The sequence below is a fragment of the Sapajus apella genome, unplaced genomic scaffold (genome assembly GCF_009761245.1).
Source record: "Sapajus apella isolate SASKATOON/1434 unplaced genomic scaffold, GSC_monkey_1.0 scaffold183, whole genome shotgun sequence".
Classification (NCBI taxonomy): domain Eukaryota; kingdom Metazoa; phylum Chordata; class Mammalia; order Primates; family Cebidae; genus Sapajus; species Sapajus apella.
Window position 1 is genome coordinate 272152 of NW_022437123.1, and position 5754 is coordinate 277905.

The window sequence follows — 5754 nt, forward strand, 5'->3', positions numbered from 1 at the left end:
CTGGCACAAGTTAGAATGCTCTGGGAGAGGTAGCTCTAGGAAAATGAAATTCCTACCATACCCAAAGAACTTAAATATATTGAGTTATAGACAACTGGGCTAGAGTTTAGGGATGACAGAGTGATTGAAAATTAAATTTGTCTCCAGAGAAAAAAGTGACACTAATATACTTATATTGTTTGCTTAGAAAACAAGAAGATTAAATGAGATTTTGTTTGTCTAGAAAACCAGGCAAACAAAAACATTAGCCATTTTTCAATTCCAGAGCAAAAACAAAGATGTATAAGAAACGTAACATAATTATAGTACACTACATATAATTGGTCCATTGCATGGCTCAGCTGTGCTTGGCACATGGTAAGTCCTTAACAAATTGTAGCTATATAAGATGTATTAAGTGACATAATAGAGAAAATGTAAAGCTGCAAAAGAAGACTTTTCACAGCAGAACTTAACTCTGTCAGGACGAGACAGGAAAGGTTTCATAGAGTAGAAAGCCACAACGGGGTATAGGTGGATGAACAGAGTTTGACAGGTGACGAGTGGGAAGAACATTCCAGTGTAGAGAGGTATATGATGTAACATAAAAATCTGAAAGATATGTGTTAGCAACGAGAATGTGAACCAAGAATTTATATATTGTGCTTAGTTGGCTTTTGACATAAGGCCTACAGATAAATTGTTATGGACATTTAGGATCTCAGGGAATACTGCTCCCCTGAACTCTTCCTGAGGAATGTACTAGAAAATTAGCCCCAGCTAAGCAAAATGACCAGAGAGGCCTTAACATAAAAACTGGTGGCACTGGTCATTAACAGGTCTAGCATCACAGAGAGATAACCATACGTTGTGCACATCCTACTGCAAGAGCATGGCACTAGCTGTGAAGCAACAGTGCCAAGAAAATTAAACTTAAGTCTAATCGTGACGGAAACCTAAGATGGGTGGGGACTAAACTGAGAGAAAATTTGGATGCACCCAGACCCTCGGTTCCATAAGAGAGCTAGGGAAGGGTAGGAGTGAAGAATGATATGAGACTCCCAGCATAGGTCACCTTCCAGTATTTAATCCAACATTTTTTACATTTAAGCTGGTGACACCTTTGGCTATCACCTATGATCTCTGAGTCACACAATGTTGCTTTGCCTTAATTTTGGCTCTCTGATGAAGAGATTGAATTAATCACACAGCTCAATTCCTAGCACATTATCATCATTAGTCTGAGCAAGTTCCTTCTCTTGTTTTATTTATTCCCTATTAACCCCATTTCCTACTCCCATTTCCTTCCTCTCCTATAGGCAAATATAGGAGAGGAAGGAAATTGCTTGTTTGTGTATATAGTTCTTACAAAACAGGTATTTTCAAATGCATGTGTATTTTTGTTTACAAAAAAATGTGCATTATATACATCTTAGTCTTGGGCATTATGCTTTAAGTTCAGCCATGTTGTAACGTGCAAATCTGATCTATTTCTAATCTACTCTTCCAGTGATGGACACTCAGATTATCTTCTGTTCACTGTACCACAAATATTGTTAAAATGCAAATCTTTGCATATGTACCCTTGGGACATATTTGACCTCGGACTATGGACCTGAGACTATTTGAGCTTGGGAAGGAGCTTAAATACTGCCCAATATTCATTCAATGATAATTAATAAGTATTTATTTAAAAATAATAATAATAAAATAAAAATAAAAAAGTATTTATTGAATGTTACTATAGTACCAAGCACTATTTTAGTTTCTAGGCATATAGTGGAAAACAAGATAGACAAGGTTCTTGCTCCGAAATAGCTCACTTTCTAGTGTGAAGAAACAGAATAAAGAGTTTTTATAGGTAGTAAAAAGTCCTACGCAGAAAATGAAAACATTGTGATGTGCTAGTGTCAGAATGCCTATTTAGATGAGTTAGATAAGAACAAACATTAGAGCTAAGATCGTGAATGACAAGAAAAGGTCATCTAGGTAAAGAGCTGGGTTAAAAGCCTCCTAGGGAGAGGAAATGGTAGTACAATGGCCCTGAGGAGGGAATAGCCTTGACATGTGGGGAGAGCAGCAAGCAGGTCCAGTGTAGGGATGAGAAGCAGTGCAGTGGAAGAGAAGTGTATTGGTTATCTATTGTTATGTAACAATATTACCACAAATGTAGCAACCTGGCACAATTTAGCTGGGTCCTCTGCAAAGCTGCAATCAGGGTATTGGCCAAGGTAGGGTTCCCATGGGAGGCTCATCTGTGAATCTGCTTCCAAGCTCAAATCGTTGTTGGCAGAATTCAAATTTTTGCAGGCTCTTGGCTGGAGGGCCTCAACCTCTTGCTGGCTGTTGTCTGGAAGCTGCCCTCAGTTCCTTGCTGTGGGGGCCTTCCCATCATGGCTGCTTGCTTCCTCAACACCAGCATGGGAGAGTTTCCTAGCAAGAGAGTTTACAGCCTCATGTAAGGTTATCACAGAGGTAATGGCCCATCATCCTAGCTGTATTCTATTCATTAAAAACATGTCCAGGTCCTGCCCACTCAAGGGGAGGGAATTACACAGGCATGGATACCTGGAGGTGGGGATCATGGGAACCATGTTAGAGGCTGTCAGCCACAATGAGGAAAGAGAGGTGGAGGTTGGGAGAGGATTTAATATCATGAACACCACACCATCTTAAGTACTGTAGTATGAATTTGTTTTTTCCAAGTGAGGTAGAGAATCATTGGGAGACCTGAGCAGGAGATTATATTTTAAATTCTTAACTATCCCTCTGCTTCAGTGTCTAAGAGAAATTTTAGTGGGGCCAGCAGGGGAGCAATACTTTGGCCAACTTCACAAACTATCATTGGAAGAACTAGAATTAGAACTCTGCCTGCCTGGTTCTTAGTCCAGTTCTCTTTCTACTGTGCCATTATAGATGCCATGATAGATCCAGTACCTTCTCTATCAGTTAACTCTCATTGCCTGCCCTCTACCTCTTACCTTGAAATTTTGCTTTAAACAAATAACCAATGCACAGACTGCTCTGAAGAGGAGGCATTGTTGCTGCAACTCTAAATAATGTTTTTAGAATTGGTAACATTAACAGTGATAGTGTCAGGTAGTGGTAGCAAAAACAATTATCTTAGAGAAAAGATGCCTACTTCAGCATTGGCAATAAGCCAGTGTGCCCCTCTATGTAGTAACTCCTGTGATGCCCCCTGTACACATTTATAGAAGTCTGGGTAGACCAAGCAATGCAAAGCATGGCAAAAGAGGCTATGCTGTCTTCTTGATTTGCACTGTCCTCAGATGTGGAGTTTTTGTCTTATGAATCCTTTATGCAGTGCGCTACTTCCTTTCCCTAGGCCAACTTAGTCCTTTCGTGGGATGTATTCTTCCCTGGCTACTTTTAGAGTAGATAATGGCACATGAGTGAAAACTGTTTCTGTAAGAATAATGACCAATTACTGAGTATTATATGACAGGCAGTATGCTAAGTACTTTACATCTATTAGCTCATTTAATCATCAAAACACTCCTATGAATTATAATCTCATTTCAGAGGAAATAAAACTAAAGCTCTAAGAAGCTGATTTATTAGCTAGTGGTTTTCTCTCTTTCCTATAAAAAAAAAATTGCCTCAATAGTGAAACATTTAATACTTAAGTGAAGTTCCATTTATTCCCCCACCTTATTTTACTTATTAGTTGTTAGGTATTTTGAAAACAAAGTATGATGCTTTTAAAAGTATACATCTTTTAAAATTTCCTCTGAAAATCAACATGTTGTTTTCCTTTCTTCTCCATGGCCCCAAGATAATTTCAGTGCTAACCTACATGAAGAATATGCATGCTCTGAGGATCCCTGCTGAGATTAAAGGAAGTATTCTTATTTAAAAACTAAGTGATTTGCTGATTTTTTTTTTCTGGCACAGACATCTGCTTTAAGCCTTTAATTAATGTTGCATGGTTTTAAAGAGATTAGTTTTCACTAGCCCGAAAAATTTCAACATTATGATGAAGATGAAACAGATGTAGGAATATTCAGATCAAATAACAAGAAGGGGCTCAATTATCTTTGGAAGGTAAACGTTGCTGACGCCTACTTTTGCCTGATACTAATTACAAACAAAAATAATCCTAGGATGGTGATTCAAATTAGTCAGCTGGGAGGGGATACTGGAAAGAGAAGTAGGGAAGTGCCATAGGAAAGATAAGGGAGCCAGTGAAGGTACAGTATTTACCAGCTACCCTGTGGAAAAATCCTAGGAGGTAATGTAACATACAAACCCGAGAACTAGCCCACTAAAGAGATGATGGAGCTGAAGTCAGGGACAAATGATGCTCTTTGTGCCTTGTGTGTGTGGCGGAGGGTTGAGGGTAGTGGTGTTCATTTTCTGTGCTTCTGACCTTCCTATAATCCCATAAGATGCCTTGTTCAGTTGGGGATGGGACTCTCAGGCACAGAGATGGGATTCTCGGGCACAGAGACTGCACAGATATTGACAGTCTGAAGTCTCAGAAACACACTGAGACTTGTGAATCTGAGGAATATGAGCTGGGCACCAGCTGCAAATGCTGCACATGCTGTGTTAATGATGGGGAGGATAAATAAATTGCATATGTTGCTGATGGGAGTTTAAATGTGGCTACTTCTATAAAAATCAATTTCGAAACACCTATCAAAAGCATAATTGACCAGTAATACTCCTTTGAAAATTTTCTCCTACAGATATATTCATAAATGTGCAAAATGATATGTGAATAAACTTATTAATTGCATCATTGTTTGTAAGGCAAAAAGTTGGAAATCTCCTTAACATTTTTCACTAAAGGACTGGTTAAATTTTTCTTTTTTTTTTTTTGAGACGGAGTTTCGCTCTTGTTACCCAGGCTGGAGTGTAATGGCGCAATCTCTGCTCACTGCAACCTCCGCCTCCTGGGTTCAAGTAATTCTCCTGCCTCAGTCTCCCGAGTAGCTGGGACTACAGGCGTGCGCCACCATGCCCAGCTAATTTTTGTATTTTTAGTAAAGATGGAGTTTCACCATGTTGACCAAGATGGTCTCGATACCTTGACCTTGTGATCCACCCACCTCGGCCTCCCAAAGTGCTGGGATTATAGGCGTGAGCCACTGCGCCCGGCAGGACTGGTTAAATTATGGTAACTTTATTTTTTTGTGTAAATTTATGAGCTCCAAGTACAATTTTGTTACATGCATAGATTGACTAGAGATCAAGTCAGGGCTTTCAGGGTATTCATCCCCCGAATAACTTACATTGTGTCCATTAAGTAATTTATGACACATTTAAATGCAATACCATGCTCATTTGAAAGAATGAAGAAGCTCCTTATATAATAATATAGGTTGATTGCAAAGATATACTGTTAGAAGAAAAAAGCAAGGTGCAGTATTGTATGTGAACATTTGGATTAAAAAATGGTAATGGTGGTGGGAGATTGTATGTATTTGTTATATGTGCATAAAATCTATGGAAGACCCACCAAAGATAGTTAACACTTGTTAACTTGGAGGAAGGGAACTGAGGATAAGAGTGAGGGAATACTTTTCCTTCCATATAGCAACTGTATTCCATCACTTACTCAAAAATAAATGTAAATACTTTACAAAGAACATTTTATCTTGGAGGCAGTTGGGAGCTGCTAAATTTTGTTTTAATTTTTCACTGAATATATGATCAGACCTGTGGGAAGGACAGGCAGTTGGGTAGGATGCAGTTTCAGGGATCCTAAAGGGAGAGAGAATGACTGGATAGAGAAGGAATCAAAGTTTA